The 21,036-nt window shown below is 43.0% G+C and overlaps 1 long non-coding RNA gene across 1 annotated transcript; it reads left to right on the top strand.

Annotated features, from left to right (window-relative positions):
• Positions 1-1,383: 1,383 nt before the first annotated feature.
• On the top strand, positions 1,384-19,559 carry LOC307069419. Its single transcript, XR_013811494.1, has 3 exons — positions 1,384-1,481; positions 14,990-15,104; positions 19,441-19,559. It is a non-coding gene; the product is annotated as an uncharacterized lncRNA (long non-coding RNA).
• Positions 19,560-21,036: the final 1,477 nt, after the last annotated feature.

The raw sequence follows: 21,036 nt of genomic DNA on the forward strand, positions 1-21,036 counted from the left end.
TTTGTTTGAATATTCTAGTTGACCAAGAGTGAACCTGAAATCCATTTTGATTTCAACACTTTTACATGGCATGCCTCACGAGGTCCAGCGCTGGTGAATATGACTGAGGTCTATCTGTTCATTGCCCATGTGGCTTATGTGCTCTGAAGAAGCCTCTTTCTGACCTTGCTTCATCAAGGTACCTGAGATGGGAAGGATGAAGGGTAGTGAATGAGTGGAAGCATTTCCTCTTTCTCTGAGATATTTCTACTCTATGTGGCAATGTTCAGGGTAGCGGAAAGAAGAGAAGCCCTCTAGCAAAAATGTAAGGCTTTTTTCCCCCACATGCGGGGCCAGAATGCTGGAGCATTAGAGTGGCCTGCTCTCCGGGGGCTCACTGCCTTGAAGATCCCATACACTGACCGTTGCCTTCTTTTCCCCTTCAATGCTGTCAGCCAAGAACCCTCACTTCAACTGTGCATCCCTTAGCTATGGGAGGGGGGGCTCCTGGAGCCCAATTTCGGTCCTGATGATGGGCCAGAACCGTGTCACAAGACGCACTGGTTGAACCTCCTCTATGCCTTCCAGAGGACAGGCAGTCTGGTTCACTGGAGGCCCGAGGGTCAGGGAATGACCACCAGTCAACTAGGTCCTGATTCCTCAAAGGTGTCCAGTATTTTCAAAACGCAGATTGAGCCCGGGTGGTCAAATTACTACTTTCACCACAAAAAGCAAACTCTTGGGGATACGCTGTTCCAAGTGAAAAGCACATTTTGCGTTTTTGCAGAGGGGAGGTGCAGGGCGGGGTGCCCCACGCCGCCGACCCCCGGCCCAGCTCTCCAGCTGCCAGGGAGCTGGAACTGCGGCTGACCCGGGAATGACTGCAGACGCCAGAAGGAGCAGAGGGCTGGGCGGCAGGCACACAGGCTGTGGTAGGAGGCGGGACCGTGCAGCTCGTTGAAAGTCTCCCGGCGCCTGCCTGATTGGCGAAGCTCGCTTGCCATGGGGTGGGCGGAGCCAGTTGTGCGCCGGGCCTCAGGCCCGCCCAGCGGCCGCCAGCAGTGCGTCCGACCCCGAGCTGTCTGCAGCGGCTGGGTTTGTGGTCGGGGTGCTGCGTGGAGTGAAGTTGCTGGGCTGCTGCTCTTCTTGCCGCTCCCTGGCTCAGGGCCGCTGGTCGACCCGCACCCTCCGCGTTCCCCTTGGCCTCGATGTTCGCACCTTACAGGCGGCTCTTTGCAGAAGCACGACCTCCTCGCCCCGCTCCTCTTGGTTATCCCTCGCCCCCCGTCGTCTGTCGGCCTCCCGCTCCGCAGCGTTCTCGAGCTTCCTCGGACGGTCGGAGCTATGGCGTCCCGACATGCGGCGGGCCGCTGTGCGCCTAACTCCTCATCAGGACCCGGCCCTTGGCGGGCGACGACCCCAATCCCAGCTGGAAATTCCACTTTGGCTTCTGACCTCTCCTCGCCTGATGTTCCTGACGTCGTTCTGGACTTCTTTGATTGGTGAGCGGGGTCGCCAGGCTGCCGTGAGCTGGGCGGGCAGAGGGTGAGTGGGCGACCTCTTAGAAGGAGGCGGCTGGAGCAGACGTGGGCCTGGGCTTCTGAACCGCTGCCCACGCGCGCTGCCTGCTGGCCAGTCCGTAGAGGAGTTGGTGGTGGGGCTGGGCACGTGCAGCTGCGATGGAGCCCCCTTGTTTCAGCCCCTGTGTTGCTGTGGTACCTAATAGCGCTGAAATGGCGGGGGTCGGGGATCTACCGCCCCAGGGTCCACCCCTCCGTCTCCAGGGCCTGAGTTCTCCTCAGCCAGGTATACTGGCCCCTGTGTGTGAGTGCGCGGGGGGAGGGGGTGATGGTGCGGTGAGGGCTAAAGTTAGTATTCCGTGCTGAGTTGACGGCTGGTAAAACTGGGAGGGCCTCGAACGGCCTAATCCCAGATTCCGCTCCCCACTCTGCTCCGCCAGATAGGGTCCTCTAGCAACAACCCTTCTTATTAAATGCACCGGATGCATTCCTGCTTCTTACCCCTGAATAGTGTTTCCTTGTCAGCCAGCAGAACGATTCAAACAAGCCAATCACATCCTTGCTTAGGCACCAGGGCGTACCTCACCCTCTTAGTACTGCAAAGCCCACCTCCCACAGAGCCTTCTGGTTCACGCTGTTCCAGAATGCAACCCCCACGTGTCCTGCATGGCCTGCGATGTCCTCCTCTCCTGGGCTGCCCAAGAGGTGGGTCAGTGTGCCTCCGAACCTGTCCCCATAAGCACCGAAAAGGTCTGGACCACTCATGATTAAATGGAGATAAAACCCACAGCTGTAAATTTGCCCTGCTAGAAATCTAAAATATTCTGAGGGAATTTGTATAGAGAGAAAAGACAAAATAATAATAATAATAATTCCATGCAGCGCAAGTGGCAGCACCATAGGAGAAGATGGTTTCAGTCCACCCACCTCTGGCTTGGGGGCCCAGCAATCTTCTGCTGTGCCACTCCTTTGCGTATGCCTCTGTTGCAGTAAAAATCCTGATCATCCTAATGATAGGGAAAAGCAACCATGGCACTTTTGTGACACAGTGATGAAATTAACCCCAACTTAAGCCAGAGTCCTTAAGACTTATTAAGCAACCATTGCCATAGGGGTGGCTTCTATCCCTAATGAAACTGGTTTGATGCTCTCTGAAGGAAGAAATCTATAAATATGAGCAGATTAGAGAGGACACACCCTCACCCACACACACAAAGTACATCCAGTGACAAACAAACAAGCAAAAAGAATCAGAGAGAAAGAAATCAGAAAACTTGAATGCAGAGGGAGGAAACAATTTAAATTGATACAAAGGTCCACAATTCAATCCAGTTGGAAGTCTAGAATTTGCTAAAAGAATTTATACCCTGGTGAGACCTTTGTCCTTGGCAGACAGCTGGCTTCTCACTGTGTCCTCACATGGCCTTTACTTTGTTCAGTGTGGGGAGAGAGAGAGCTCTGTGGCGTCTGTTCCTCTTTTTATAGGGATACCCCCCTATTGGATTAGACCTCCAAGCTTATGACCTCGTTTAACCTTAAGGCCATATCTCCAAATATAGTCACAGTGGGGTTAGGGCTTCAACATACGAATTTGGGGGGAACAGAATTCAGTCCATTACATGTTTTTTTTTTTTTTTTTTTTTTTACTTTTGTCTGTGTTGTGTGTTCGTTGCTGCGTGCGGGTTTTCTCTAGTTCCCGCGAGTGGGGGCTTCTCTTCGTTGAGGTACACGGGCTTCTCACTGCGGTGGCTTCTCTTGTTGTGGGGCACGGGCTCTAGGTGCCCGGGCTTCAGTAGTTGCCGCATGTGGGCTCAGTAGTTGTGGTTCGCGGGCTCTCGAGCTCAGGCTCAGTAGTTGTGGCGCACGGCTTAGTTGCTCCGTGGCATGCGGGATCTTCCCGGACCAGGGTTCAAACCCGTGTCCCCTCCATTGGCAGGCGGATTCTTTTTTTTTTTTTTTCGGTTCGCGGGCCTCTCACTGTTGTGGCCTCTCCCGTTGCGGAGCACAGGCTCCGGACGTGCAGGCTCAGCGGCCATGGCTCACGGGCCCAGCCGCTCCGCGGCATGTGGGATCTCTCCGGACTGGGGCACGAACCCGTGTCCCCTGCATCGGCAGGCAGACGCTCAACCACTGTGCCACCAGGGAAGCCCAGGACATTCTTGTAGGTCGCCATTGCCACAGTGCTGTCACAACATACTCATTACATTTATGTGCAAACAATCACACATTCACTTACCCATATTGTCACAAACAGGAATTAACTCACGTAGGCACGTCAAAACAAACATGCTCACACCTCCCAAGAAGCTCACAAGTTATCTCAAACTCAGAAAAAAGTACACTCACACACATACTTCCATACATTCCCTTATACAAGTATACTTACATTCACATATCACACAAAAACACACATACACAATCATCACATAAGAATATGCTGACATGCACTCAGATGCTCACCAATTCACTCATACAGATGAGTACACACAAAATATTCACTTAAATATACAGACTCCTTCACAATAAGGCACTCTCAGCCGTGGAAAGGCTTGCATATACCCAGTAACGTACACTCACCTAGTAACAAGACGCTTTCACACATGAACTCCTAAGAACATGCTGATGAATTCCCTCATACATAAACACTCTCAGATGCACACATACACACACTGACACATTCACTGCACATAAACCTACTCAAGCAGTCATTCAACCACATGAGCATGCTGACCGTTTCATGCACATAGAGACCTATATTCATTTCCCAACACACCCATTCACTTTTCATGCACCTGAACATGCTCACAATCAGGAACCTACATATACACTTGCACGTAAACATGGTCACACTCGTCACGAAGCCCCAGCATTCACTCACATAAACTCATAAACATACTCCCATGCTCACATTCCACTCATACAGTGTACTCACACTTTAACAAGCTCACATAAATAAACACAATAAGCCGTCACACCTACATGAATATGCTATCATTCATGAACATGCTCGCACATTCACATGCACACACAAATGCTTTTTCAATAAATTCAAACATTTCAAATATAATCACACTTGAAGACGTGTAAAAGTTCATGTATTCATGCTCACAGTGTGCATCGTCACCTATAGACACACAATTGCATTAACACACGTAGTGTTGACTCATCCAAATGAACATACTGACTAAAAACTCAATACTACTCATTCACATTCGCACCATATGCTCGCACGTTTACTCAGGTATGCTCACAACTTCAGTCATTTCCATGAGCGTGGTCAGACATTGACTCCCTCACTTGAACATGCTCACAATTTCACTGATGTACATACTCAGAGCTGCTCATACAAACACACTGATACATTCACTCCATAAAAATGAGCTGACACCTTCACTCAGTCGCATACCATGATTACCGTTTCTCTCACAGGGATACCCAAAAATATACTCTCCAGTGCTCCCATTTAGCTACCCACATTAACATGCTCACCATCAGGAACATGCTCACGTACGCCCTTGCACACAAATATGCTCGTGCTCACCACAAAGCTCACGCATTCATTAATCCATACGCTCACATGAACTCAAGTCATGCGCTCACATTTCACCCACACAGTATACATGCATGAATATGAGCATAAAATACATTCATACACGCCCGTGAACATGCTTTCATCCAAGCATATGGTCACAAGGTAATGCATACACATGAACACCAACAAACATTTACTTGACCACTCAAATATTCTTCCGTGATCATACTCCAAGACACGTACACATTCACATAATCACTTTCAAAAATGTGCATCCTCACATATACGCACAGGATCACACACTGGCTGACCAACATTAAGATGAGTATAGTTCACTTCTTGCAGTGAACATCCTGACGAGTTCCTCACATACGTAAACATGCATACATTCGCACTCACACACACACTTCCCTTCACTCACACAATCATGCCGACAACTCAGTGAGTCACAGAAGTATTACCACACATTCACACAGATGAATATGATAAAAAATTCATTCATACGCCATACATATTAGGTTTAGAGTTCCACAATCACACATTCACTTTCAATTTTATGCAAATTCTCATTGTCTCAAACGGAAACATGCTTATACATTCACTTGCACAGAAATCTTCTTACAGTCACCAAGAATCTCACAAAATCTTACAACACGTAAAACACTTTCCCTTACAACACACTTTCACACATGACCTGACTCAGATGTACTCCCACATAAACAAGATAAAAAAGAAACCCACCATATAGTCACTACACAGAAACATGCTAACGTGTCTGGACATGCTCACCATCCATACATACAATGAGTGCAACGAAACATCACTTGAAAAATGCTTGCTCACAATGAAGGAGCATGAGCAGGCTCACACATACACTTACACAGAGACATACGTATATACACACACTCACACATTCATCACTCAGCAAAAAGTTTAAGCATTCACGCATTGAAATATGCCCACAAAGTCACTCATATTCAAAGACATGCATTCACACACACAGACTGACACATTCAGTCACACAACATGGTGACATTCACTCAGCCACATGACCATGCCCACATTCATTCACACAGAGGCTCCCACTGAGACATTCACTTACACATGCAGATTAACATTGAGAAGATCAGGATCATGCTTGTAAGAACCCTCACACAAAAACATGCTCACATCCACTATGAAACATACACTTTAAAACACACATATGTCAACTTTCAAATGCCATCCTAACACACTGTCACATGTATAAGTTTACACATTCATTCTCACGAGTGTACATGCTTACATATGTTCACACGCTCAAACATTCCCTCGTCCTGTTTACATGCTTATAGTTCACTCACTCAAATGCACATACAAACTGGCTCACACACATACCCATACTAACATATGCACACTCAGATCCTCAAACATTCCCACAAAGTAGCTCGTACCACACTCGCATAAGCATAATCACATACTCACTTATACACACGAAAGTGATTACAAATTCCCTCACATTCTAGACACATTCATTGCATGTATCTGCACACACTCACACATTCACTTTTCCATGCAAATTATCATTGTCACAAACACAGCATGCTTACAGACTCACTTGCTCAAGAACGTACACTAAGAATCTCACCCATTCGCTCAGTTACATAAAATCCCATTCACTCACACATGCTCTCAGAGTAGGTTATTCAAATATAGTTGTACGTTATCAAGATCACATGAAAACCACCTGCTCATACCCACTAATATGCTAATAGGATTGCACATGCTAACAAATGGACGCGTAGAGATGGGAACACAAATATTCACTTTGTAAACACAAATTTACACTTAAGAACACAATCACCCATGAGCCGGCTCACACTTAAACCGTCATAGAAGACATGCTTGCGTACATAAACATGCTCACACAGTCACTCACAAAACATACTCAAATACTCATTCAAATATGCCCACAAAGTTGCTCACATTCAAAGACATAGAAACATTCATGCATACCGACACATTCACTCCTTTGCACAAACCTACTCAAACGGCCACTCAATCACATGAGCGTACCCACAAATTCATTCACACGGGGACTCAAACATATATACTAAGATGCTCCCACGAACACATTCACTTATACATGCACATTAATATTGTGAAAATCAGGAACGTGCTCCCATGGACACTTACACATAAGTGTGCTCACTTCTAGGTGAAGGTCCAGTAGTCACTCACAGAAGAATATACACTCACATGCACTTACACTCATGTTCGTATTTCACTCGCAGAAATACACTGAACGATTCAACTCACAGTAATAAACTATACATATTCACTAACTCAGAGAAACATGATAACAGCTGTACACATGGTCACAAATTTAAACATACAGTTGAACACACAAACATGTCAGCATACACAGATGTACAGGTTCCATATTCACTCTAAAGAAGATAGATGCTCACATAGAAGCACGTGGTTACACATTCACTCACATTACCACTTGCATTCACTATGCAAAAGCATATAGTGACAACTTACCCTCATCCATACACATGGTAACGAACGTACATTCACACCCAAATGTTCATACTTTCACACACTCACAAAAAGTATCCCACACCTCACTCACTCTCATGAGCTGAATTACGTATTCATTCACTCACGAAAGTGAGTACAAATTAACTCACTTGCAGATATGCTCATTGCAGTTATAAACACCCATTCACGCATGCACATTATTATTGTCACTAAGAGTAACAAGCTCATATATTCACTTGCACACAAATATGGTCACACCAAGCTCACAAATTCACTCAATTACACGGGTTCGTGTCCCGGTCCGGGAAGATCCCACATGGCGCGGAGTGGCTGGGCCCCTGAGCCATGGCCGCTGAGCCTGCGTGTCCAGAGCCTGTGCTACGCAGCAGGAGAGGCCACAAGAGTGAGAGGCCCACGTACCGCAAAAGAAAAAAAAATGCACTTGAACACGCACGAACATGTACATCAACACAAATATTGTCTCAGATCTACATGTTCATATATTCAGTGTTGTGAGTGGACGAACTCAGATATATGCATACTTTCAAACATTAATTCACTAATATTAACATGCTCAAATTTCACTACTCAAACACGTGTAGTGACACATTTACGTACACATATACACATATGCACATATATTCCCCTTCAGACACTCAGGCATTCATATACCTACCCAAAATTTCCCACGTCACACTTGTGAGCAAATGCACACATTCACTTATACACACAAGAGTGATTACAAATTCGCTCACATTCCAGACATGCTCATTGTGTGTGTATGCACAAACCTACACATTCATTTACTCATGCACATTTTTGGTCATAAACATTAACATAGTCACAAATACAATTGCACACAAACATGCTCACACTGACTTAGAAGCTCACAAATTCACTCATTTATATAAAAACCCTTACATTGACTCACACATATGGGCATGAATGACCTCATTCGAATATACAGCTGACCCTTGAACAACAAGAGTGTCACCTGTGTGGGTCCACTTATATGCAGATTTTTTTCAATAAATTTATGGCTAGCCCTCTGTATCAATGGGTTTTGCTTTCACAGATTTAACCAGCTGCATATCACGTGCTATGTTTATGATCCACAGTCGGTTGAGTCCGCGAATGCAGACTACAGGGATAGAGAGGGCTGACTATGGGACTTGGACACTCTCAGATTTTGGTATCCTTGGTGGCTGCTGGAATCAGTCCCCCATGAATAGTCTGCAACTACTGTAGTCACATATTAACAAGGTCACAAGAAAACATACTTGCTCATCCACTATACATGAATATGGTAACATGATTCGCAGGCTTACAAGTTCATTTATACAGGTGAGCATACAAAAGTGTTCACTTTAAGCGTGCCAATGTAGATCCAAGAGACCACTCTCACCCACAAACAGGCTCACCTACACACTGTCACAGACAGATGTGCTCACATACATACACTCACACATTCGCTCACTCACAAAACACTTAAACACTGAGGCATTCTCAAACTTGCCCACCAATTCACTCCCACTCACAGACACACATACATTCACACATTCACTCACTCACAAAACACTTAAACACTGAGGCATTCTCAAACTTGCCCACCAATTCACTCCCACTCACAGACACACATACATTCACACATACATACTGACATTCACTCCTTCACACGAACGTGCTCAAACACTCAATCACATGACCATGCCAAGAGATTCATTCACACAGGGACACAAATGCATACATTCAGGAGTTCCCACTCACACATTCACTTACACATGCACATTTTCACTCTTAAAATCAGGAACATGTTCACATAGGTATTCACATACAAACACGCTCACATCCTCCATGAAGCTCAGAATATCTACTCAAAGAAGCAAATACACTCACATGCACTTCCACTCATGTTTATTCAGGTTTCACTTACACAAATATACTCACCTGTGAACTAGCTCACCACAGTGAACCTGATACACGTTCACTTACTCATACAAACATGCTAACCCCCATGCATATGGCTGCAATTTCAAGGGTACGCTTGAACATACATTTAAAGCAGTCCTCAGAGACTGAGATACTAGCACAGTTTGAGATTACAGGGCCGCATATTTACTCTCACAAATGCACAAGCTCACGTACATGCTCATTTGTTCACTCACATTATCATGCTTACAGATAACTCACTCAAACACATATACTGGCAAATGTACTCACACATACTAACATACATTCACACTTGGTGGCTCACAGTTCACACACACACAGTAGCCCCACCTCATTCAGATTATCATCATCAATCATGCACTTAAAACATAAACATGGTTACAAGTTCACTCACACTCCAGGTACACTCATTTCATTTACACATGCACATACCCATTCCCTTACCCATATAAAATATCCTTGTCACAAACAGTAACATGCTTACATATTGAATTGCACAGGAACATGCTCACACTCAGCAAGAAGCTCACGATTTCATTCGTTCGCTTAAAAAACCATTACATGCATTTCCTTATACATGCTCCCTTATTCAAATATATTCACACATAAACAAGAACACACAAAAAACACATTTACCCCCAACGACTCAGAATTATGCTAACTTGCCTTCACGTGCTTAAAAATTCATTCATACAAGTGAACACACTTAAATATTAATTTTAAACACAAATTTGCACCTAAGAAAACACTCTCACCCATGAACATGTTCACACTTATAATGTCACACAGAGATATGCTTAAACAGAGTCACATGTTTGCATACTCCCTAAACAGGCTCAGATTTGCCTACAAATTGAAATTAAAAAACATACGTTCACATGCATCCACTTACACATTCACAGCTTCACACAAACATGCTGATATATTCAGTTAATTTCATGACCATACTCATAAGTTTACTCACATGGGGACCCAAATATAAACACTCAGATGCTTCCCGATGCTGTCACTCACACTTTCACTTGCACATGCACATTCTTGAAATCAGGAACATGCTTACGTATAGATGCACACACAGATATGCTCACATCCACCGTATAGCTCCAACATAAGCTCACAGAAGAAATTCGCTCATATGGACTCACATTCTCACAGTATCTCACGTGAATATGCAGACACATTACCTAGCTCACAGCAATGATCCTGATACACATTCTCTCACTCAGAGGAACATAGTAACATCAATATTGTCAATAAAAAAGTATGCCATATGGAGTTTAAGGCAAGGAAGGCTTTTTTCAGGACCATTGTGATAGGGGCTAGGGACTATTGCAATAGGGAAAATAAACTCAACTCCACATACAATAGAGACAGATGACAACTTATGGCCAACAGGGAGGGTGAGGGAGTTAGTGAATGGCAGATTACTGAGAGGAACTTAGGTATTGTGTTGGTTAATTTTAGGTGTCTATTTGGTTTGAGTAAAAGATGCCCAGATTGTTGGTAAAACATTTCTTGGTGTGTCTGTGAGCAGGATTCCGGAAGAGATTAGCATGTGAATTGGCAGACTTAGTAAAGAAAATTGCCTTCATCAGTGCAAGTGGGCATTATCACAATCTCTTGAGGGCCTGAATAGAACAAAAAGGCAGTGGAAGGATGAGTTTTCTCTTTGCTTGAGCTGGGACATCCATATTATTCTGCTCTTAGACATCACTACTCCTAGTCTTGGACCTTTGGACTTGGACCAGGATTTGCAGCATCAGCCCCCTGATTCTTGGGCCTTCAATCTTGATCTGGGACTTTCCTGTTTGTCAGGCCTTCAGACTTAGAGTGGTTTTTACCACTGGCTTTCTAGGTTTTCCAGCTTACAGACAGCAGATTGTAGGACTTCTCAGCCTCCATAATCTCATGAGCCAATTACTATAATAAATCTCCTCATCTATATCTATATCTATATCAACATCTATATCTCTATATAACAGAGAAATAGCATTAATGTAAAGATATATCTATAAATATATAGATATTAGATATCTGACATAGATATCTAGATATATATACCTACCATTGATATTGATCTGTAGATATAGATAGATAAGCTATCTATATGCCTGTCCGTTTCTTACTGGTCCTGTTTCTGTGGAGAACCCTGACTAACACAAGGATGAAGGGAGGCTGGGGGGTGGAACTTGATTAGACCTCAAGAGGAGGGATGAAGAACTTAGATACGAAGGAGGGGGGGATTCTTGCTAAACTGGCCTAGGAGGATTTTTGCTCAAACTGGGCTTGGCAGGCCAAAGATAGGATCAAGCTTGAGGCCTAGTGAAGGAGAGGACTCAGAATGGCCTCAAGTTTGGTTAAGAAGGGAGTTACTTTGAGTTCCCCTTCTTGTGCAAGTCAAGAAGAGGCATTCTTTTTTCCTGTGAACGATATAAGTCCATTTCTCATTCAGTCACCTTTTGTTCATTAAGGAACAACTGAGCCATCTGCTGATGCTTGGTAGTAGAGGATATTTGCTGGATCATGCAAGGCATGAGGCATTTAATGAGGAGGGTTTCTAAGAAAAGGAAAAGAAAGATTAATGTTTGTAGTGGACTATCTGAAGCCAGTTTCTGAGTCCAGAAGGACAGCCCATTGAAGATGCTGGGCTTGAAGCATGTTTAGATGGTGGAGTGAGGATGGCAGTGGCAATCTGATGGATTTCCTAGTTTACAGTGGATGTTTTCTGATGGCATAGACATCAGCTAGGTTTTGGTAAGATCATCCACAGTCATGATTATTTCGTGGAGCAGAGCATGGAAGATAAAGTGAATTTCCCGAGTGGCCCACACGGCAGCAGTTCCAGGCATGAGGATCATACATGATCTGCTGCAGGGAAGAGTCCTTTGAAGTTTACATCAAGTTGTCCAACTTCAGCTCACGGGGCTTCTTTAGATCCTGTGAAACAAAGCCAGTTAGAAGAAAACCTAAGGATCCAGTAAGAATCTGGGTGGTCAGCTTTGAGTTCTCAGCGATGTCAAATCAGGAGGGTTGGAGAAAAATTGGAAACATTAGTTTGAAGAGTTGCAGCCAGATGTTGAAGGAAATTGGAAGAATTGAGAATTTGGTAAGGACTGACAAAATGTGTGAGATAGCAGGAGCTAGTCCAAGTTACATGTAGGTAACACAACCATGTAGTTTACGAAGAAGTGCAAACTAGCTGAAAGGTAATGAACAGGACCAGAATCTCACCCCTCACAAGGGTGCATTTTCTATTGAAATATAAAATTTCACTCAACCGTCACTTCCTTTTTTTTTTTTTTTTTTTTTTTTTTTTGCGGTACACGGGCCTCTCACTGTTGTGGCCTCTGCCGTTGCGGAGCACACGCTCCGGGCCGCTCCGCGGCATGTGGGTTCCTCCCGGACCAGGGCACGAACCCATGTCCCCTGCATCGGCAGGCAGACTCTCAATCACTGCACCACCAGGGAAGCCCCGTCACCTCCCTTTTGATCAAAGATAATCAAAGTAAGATTATTCTTGCTTATAGAGTGTCTGGTCTTATTAGATTTGGCTTGCTTATTTGCACGATTGCAGCAAGAATGATAATTGACCACATAGGCCATTTTTAGTTTACTCTGCTGGAACTTTTCATAAGGAGTCTCACTTCGATTGGAGTTTTAAAAGCCTCGCAAAGCTAGGAATCCAAGCCAAAATCTCACCACCACAATTCCCCTGCAGTACCTATAGATCTGGGTAAATTAATCTCTTCTTGAAGGCCCCCAAAATATCCTAAGTTTCCTAGGCCTGCCATGAGGTGACCTCTCCCGCTCACCTGTAAGGCTGAGAAAGCTGTAAACCAGGTGCCAGGCCCATTTTCCCAAGAAGACTTCGTAAGCATTGGCTCCATAAAGTCACCTTTAGTTCCTTAAAACTATCTGGTCATATCTGATTATATATATTGTTCTCAACTATGATAGTCTGGGACTTCCCTGGTGGTCCAGTGGCTAAGACTCTGTGCTCTGAATGCAGGGGGCCCGGGTTTGATCCCTGGTCAGGGAACTAGATCCCACATGCCACAACTACGAGTTTGCATGCCACAACTAAGGATCCCACATGCCGTGACTAAAAGACCCCACATGCCACAGCTGAAGTTCCCGCATGCCGCAACGAAGATCCCTCGTGCCGCAACTAAGACCTGGTGCAGCCAAGTCAATCAATCCATCACTGTTTTTAAAAACACTGTATTCTTTCAAAACATGATAGTCCGCTCAGAGCTTTGGTCATATAGTCAAATCAATTATGTTCTGTTCCCAGGAGGAAGGATTCTTATTGAACCTAAGCAGTTCATTGTATTACTGTGAAAATAAGAATACTTAGTAAGAATATTCAAATTCTAGAGTGATCAGGCAGGCAAAAAAAGATAAATGCTTCATTTCTGCTTACAGAAGTATGATCTACTAAACTGTTATGAATTGTAGATAGCTGAAGTTAGAAAAGTAGGCAGTTCTTTATATGCAGAAAACGGAACATTAAAGCATCAGCAGTAGTCCAAGCAAAAGCCATAATCGTCCTTGACGAATTCATTCAGCCCTATGTAATTCTTGTTCTGCTTGATCTTGGGTTAGCCATCTCATGAACTTATCAGCTTCTCCAGGAGAATTCTGGAAATCCTGACTCAGGCCGGTGGTACGGTCTCAAAGTTATTTAAGCAATGCCATTAGGAGTTGTGTGCCTCAAGAGTACCTGGCATAGTCCTTTCTGTGGGACTCCAAGATAGTCCCATTTTGTTGAAGATAATTACTCTGGCCTGTAGCTGATTGCAAGAGCTTTCAGGGAGGCATCAAACTAAAACAAGTGTGGATGACAAAAGAGTGAAAATGGCCATAGTAAAAGACGTGATGAAAGTTCATCACAAAAATGATGCAATTGCCAAGGACAGTTGGTTGTTTCTGTGGCATACAACATTTTAAGACACTAACTGGCATGACAGCTGATAACATTATGCTGATGTTGTCTAATTCTAAGGCAAAGCAGCACCAAGATACGTCATGGACAGCAAGGGCACTGACATTTATAGGAATCAATACAATTTCTGAAGTATTTGTATTAATAACATTTTACCCATAGAAATATAAACTAGAGAAGGTTAAGCATCTCTTTATATTTGGCAGTGCTTCCTGTGCAACTCAACTTATCAAATAAAGCTACTTATTGTAACATCTCTCATTTACAAGGTGAAAGAACAAACTCTGGATTTTCCGCAGGCTCTCTTGGAAATATCAGTGTCCGTATGAGGTCAAGAAGATTTCATTTAGGATTTGAATTTGGAAAGACCCAATATCACAAGTTGTTAGAAATGGCAAAAGATTTGTACACTTGGCTAAATAGAATCATGGGTCACTAAGAAACTATTTGGCCACCTATTTAACCAGAGTACTAATATAAGATTTCAAAAGTAAATATTGGAAGTAATGTGATTAAAAACAGCCTTCTCTCTTTTAGAAGTAAGAAGACTCATTTATCTTACAAATAAAGGACATGATAAATCAACAAGAAGCACAGGAATTTATTCTGCTAAGACACAGAATCTCTGCTTTCTACGGAGATTACTTAGAAGGTAAGGAAAAACCTATTATAAACTCTTATTAAGAGCAAACCGAAGAGGGTTTTGTCTTAGCAACTTTCAAATATACAATATAGTATTATTAACTGTAGTCATCACGCTGTACATTACATCCCCATGACATTTATTTTATAACTAAGAGTTTGTACCTTTTTTATGGCTTCATAGCTGCGTTTCATTTTTTAATATATTTTTATTGAAGTGCAGTTGATTTACAATGTTATGTTAGTTTCTGGTGTACAGCAAAGGGATTCAGTCATATATATAAATATATATATATTCATATATACATATATATATATACACAAACACACACATTCTTTTGCATATTCTTTTCCATTATGGTTAACAACAGGATATTGAATATAGCTTCCTGTGCTATGCAGCAGGACCTTGTTGTTTACATATTTTATGTATAGTAGTTTATATCTGCAAATCCCAAACTCCTAATTTATCCCTTCCCCACCCCCTTTCCCCTTTGGTAACCATAAGTTTGTTTTCTATGTCTGTGAGTCTGTTTCTGTTTTGTAAATATCAATAAGTTCATTTGTATCGTTTTGTATTAGATTCCACATGTAAGTGATATCATATGATACTTGTCTTTCTCTGTCTGACATACTTCACTTAGTATAATAATCTCGAGGTCCACCGATGTTGCTGCAAATGGCATTATTTCATTATTCTTTATGGCTGAGTGGTATTCCATTGTATATATGTACCACGTTTTCTTTATCCATTCATCTGTCGATAGACATTTAGGTTTCTTCCATGTCTTGGCTGTCATAAATAGTGCTGCTGTGAATATTGCAGTGCATTTATCTTTTTGAATTAGAGTTTTCTCTGGATATATGCCCAGGAGTGGAATTGCTGGATCATATGGCAACTCCAGTTTTAGGTTTTGAAGGAACCTCCACACTGTTTTCCATAGTGGCTGCACCAATTTAATTTCCCACCAACAGTGTAGAAGGGTTCCTTTTGCTCCACACTTTCTCCAGCATTTAGTGTTTGTAAACGTTTTCTTAAATTTTATTTTATTTTCTTTATTTATTTGGCTGTGCTGGTTCTTAGTTGGGGCACATGGGATCTTTGTTGCCCCGTGCAGGATCTTCATTGCACGTGGGATCTTTTAGTTGTTGCACGCAGGATCTTTAGTCGTGGCATGTGGGATCTTTGGTTGTGACATGTGGGATCTTTTAGATGTGGCGTGCAGGATCGTTTAGTTGTGGCATGTGGGCTCTTACTTGCGGCATGCGGGGTCCTTTAGTTGTGGCATGTGGGCTCTTACTTGCGGCATGCGGGATCTAGTTCCTCGATGAGGGTTTGAACCTGGGCTCCCTGCATTGGGAGTGTGGAGTCTAAACCATTGGACCACCAAGGGAAGTCCCTGTTTGTAAACTTTTTGATGATGGCCATTCTGACCGGTGTGAGGTGATACCTCATTATAGTTTTGATTTGCATTTCTATAATAATTAGTGATGTTGAGCATTGAAGAAGATACCTTCTAATCCTAGTTTTTTGAGAGTTCTTATCATGGAAGTTTCTTGAATTATGCTAAAGGCTTTATAAATGTCTCTTAAGATGATCATGAGGATTTGTCTGGTATTCTGTTAGAGGTATTACACTGTGATTTCTTGTTTTATATAAATTTATTTATTTTTATTTTTCTCTGCGTTGGGTCTTCGTTGCTGCGTGTGGGCTTTCTCTAGTTGCACTGAGCGGGGGCTATTCTTCTTTGCGGTATGCGGGCTTCTCCTTGCAGTGGCTTCTCTTGTTGTGGAGCACAGGCTCTAGGCGTGCCGGCTTCAGTAGTTGTGGCACGTTGGCTCAGTATTTGTGGCTCAAGGACTCTAGAGCGCTGGCTCAGTAGTTGTGACACACGGGCTTAGTTGCTCCGCGGCATGTGGGATCTTCCCGGACCAGGGCTCGGACCCGTGTACCCTGCATTGGTGGGTGGATTGTTAACCACTTCTCCAGCAGGGAAGTCCCTACACTGTGATTTATTTTCTTTCTTTCTTTCTTTCTTTCTTTCTTTTTGGCTGCTCTTGGATCTTCGTTGCTGCATGCGGGCTTTCTCTAGTTGCAGTGACTGCAGGCTACTCTTCGTTGCGGTGTGCGGTCTTCTCATTGCGGTGGCCTCTCTTGTTGCGAAGCATGGGCTCTAGGCGCGCAGTCTTCAGTAGTTGTGGCACATGGGCTCTAGAGCGCAGGCTCAGTATTTGTGGTGCACGGGCTTAGTTGCTCCGTGGCATGTGGGATCTTCCCAGACCAGGGCTCGAACCTGTGTCCCCTGCATTTTCGGGTGGATTCTTAACCACTGCTCCACCAGGGAAGTCCCTACACTGTGATTTCTTAATGTTAAATCAACATTATATTCCTGGGATACAAATCCAAATCAACATTATATTCCTGGGATAAAAATCCTTTGGTCAGGGCATACAATCTTTGTGTATGTTCTTGGACTGCTACAGGCATTATACCCAAGGAGTCTAGGTCATTTTCAGGGAGAGTCCAAAACGGGTTCAGTCAGGCAAGAAACTCATACAATATGGAAGATTCTCTTCTATCGTTATACACAATCATGCATGAAGTGAATCTTTTTTTAGAATGAGAAAAAGTTCATAATGAAAAAAGATAACAACTACCATGAACAAAAATTACAAAATATCACACACACACACACACACACACACACACACACACAAACACACAATGCCACATATGGCATGATTCCATTTCTATGAAATGTCCAGATTAGGCAAATCCATAGTGGCAGAAAGGAGATTAGTGGTTGCCAGTGTTTGAGGATAGGAGGGAATGGGGTATGACCGCTTCCTGGGTATAGGGTTTCTTTTTGAGTTGATGAAGATGCTCTGAAACTAGATAGGGGTGATGACTGCACAGCATCGTGAATGTACTAAAAGAACTGATTTGTACATTTTATTTTTAAAACTTTTTATTTGATTTGTCCATTTTAAAGTGACTAAAATCATTAATTTTCTGTTATTTTATTTTCACTTTAGTTTAAAAATAACAAAGGAAGAAATGTGCAACCCCGTCTTAACAGAGAAGAGGCTTCTTGTAAAAAAAAAAAAAAAAGCCTGATTTGGGACGTTAAGGATGATTAGGGCTTAGAAAGTCAGTTTTGGCCAAAGCTATGCATAAGGTCTAGTTAGAGGAATGAAGATGGGCAAAGATCCATTAGAAGAAAGAGAACATAGCATATTTGAAGGAGTAAAAGATGATCTGTGCAGCTACAGCAGTGAGCATGGAATGTGTTCATTTTGTGATGTATCCAGACATTAATTTGCACTTACTCTGTGCCAAGCTCTACATCAAGTAGGCCCTTGTAAAGTATTAGCTCATTAAATCTGTACAGCAATCCGATGAGGTTGGGACTATTTTTCACCTCATTTACTGATGGAGAAATTGAGAATTATTATATAAGACAGGATTTGAGATATTAAATCCTGAGCCCAAGATCTCACAGCCTGTGAGTGAACTGGAACTTTTATCCAGGCAGTCTGGTTTGAGAGCTCACACCCTTTAACTGCCACAGCTGCCCGAAGACACCAGGTCCTGCCTCTGCAGGGCAGCTCATCTCATGAGTTTAAAGACACAGGGGATTGGCAAGTGTTTCTGTGTAGAGTTTATGTTTACAGTTTGCCTAAAGTTCAACCGAAACAATCTTTACCCATACACTCACACACACCCACTCAACCCTCCAGATACGTTTCTGAGTCATACAAGGTTTTTGCTTCTACATAGTGTTTGCACAGATTTTACCTTTAGACCTCCCAATTCTTCCCAAATCTTAAGGGTATTTTGAAATCCTTCAGGTAGAAAAACTGCCTCACCTGAGAGTGGTGTTCCATCAGGGGCGCAGGCAGAGGTGTTGAGTATATCTGAGGCTAGGATATTAAACCAACATATGGGGAAGGAAGCTTTTTTCCTAATCTCTGAGTTTCCTAGGTGGCCATGGGAGAAAGAAGAGAAGTCATTATGTACATGAAATTTTCTACATCAAAATTAATGATATATGTAAATTTCATTAAAATCTGTCAGTGGTTCCCTATTTACTATCTAAACATGAGTACACTTCCTAACAAAGGTCTTAAGTTTTGTTCTTGTGTTTTTGGAAGTGGGTGTTACTGATGTTATAGTCACTTCTGTGTTTATTTTGTGTCACAAGGCACACTGTTTGCATTCTTTGTCAGGATATATAAGAGGAAGTAGATGCGAGGTAAGTAAAATTTGTTTAATATCTGGGCTGAAAATTCTGTAACCTTTTCTAAGTTTCTGGGTCTCTGTCAACCCTATTTTGCCTTTGCAGCTGGCTCACTATTAAGCTGTGCCTGTAGAGATTTCCTGAGAGAGACAAGACGTCTGAAGGAAGGAGAATCTACCATGTCTTGTCTCTGTTCCTGTTCCTCTCTGTGTCACCCCCTAAAGGTAAGAATAGTCTTGCAAATGAACTTTTATTACTTTATTTATTTTGTTTTTATTGATTTATTATTTTTGGCTGTGTCAGGTCTTCGTTGCTGCGCATGGGCTTTCTCTAGGTGCGGCGAGCGGGGACTACTCTTCGTTGTGGTGCGCGGGCTTCTCATTACGGTGGCTTCTCTTGTGCAGCACGGCCTCTAGACTTGCGGGCTTCAGTAGTTGTAGCAAGCGGGCTCAGAAGTTGCAGCTCACAGGCTCTAGAGCACAGGCTCAGTAGTTGTGGCTCACAGGCTAAGTTGCTCCGCAGCGTGTGGGATCTTCGCGGACCAGGCCTTGAACCCATGTTCACTGCGTTGGCAGGTGGATTCTTAATCACTGTGCCACAGGGAAGCCCTCTGATGAATTTTTAAGAAGAATTCTTTTATATGTCTTTTATATAATTGTGATATGTTCTTTATCCTTTCATCTGCCCAGAACACTTAGCTTGTCTCCATTCCTTGGCTATTGTGAATAATGCTGCAATGAGCATAAGGGAGCAGAGCAGAAATCACCTCCTTTGGATCTGTTTTCAGGAGTGGGATTGCTGGCTGATCTGATAGTTCTACTTTCAGTCTTTTGAGGAACCTCCATGCAGTTGTCCACAGTGGCTGCACCATTTTACTTTCCCACCAACAGGGCACGAGGGTTCCCTTTTTACCACACTCTTGCCAACACATGCTGTCTCTTGTCCTTTTGATAATAGCCATCCTAATAGGTGTGATGTCTTAATTGCAGCTTTGATTTGCATTTCCCTGATGGTTAGTGATGTTGAACACCTCTTCATATACCTATTTGCCAGTTGTATGTCTTCTTTGGGAAAATGTTTATTCGGACCGTGTGCCCTTTTATGAATTATTGGTTGATGTTTTTTTGGTTTGTTTTTTGCTGTTGAGTTGATTGAATTCCTTTTATATTTTGCATATTATCCCCTCAACAGATAACATGATTTGCAAATATTTTCTTCTGCTTCATAGGTCAGTTGCCTTTTCATTTTGTTGATTGTTTCCTTTGCTGTGCAGAAGCTTTTGAGTTTGATGTCGTCCACTTGTTTATTTTTGATTTTGTTGCCTTTGTTTTGGTGTCATTTCAAAAAAATATCATTGCCATAACCTATGTCAAGGAGCTTACCCCTGTTTCTTCCTCTAGGAGTTTCACAGATTCAGGCCTTACGTTTAAGTCTTTGATCCATTTTGAGTTCATTTTGGGATATGGTGTAAGATAAGGCTCCAGTATAGTATCATTGCACGTGGATATGCAGTGTTCCCAGCAGCATTTATTGAAGAGACTATCCTGTCCTCATTGTGTGTTCTTGGAGTTCTTGTCAAATAGTTGAACATATATGTGTGGGTTTATTTCTGGGCTCCATATTTTGATCCATTGGTCTATATATATATCTGTTCTTATGCCACTACCATACTGTTTTCATTACTATACCTTTGTCAAATAA

Source organism: Hyperoodon ampullatus (genome assembly GCF_949752795.1).
Source record: "Hyperoodon ampullatus genome assembly, chromosome: X".
Classification (NCBI taxonomy): domain Eukaryota; kingdom Metazoa; phylum Chordata; class Mammalia; order Artiodactyla; family Ziphiidae; genus Hyperoodon; species Hyperoodon ampullatus.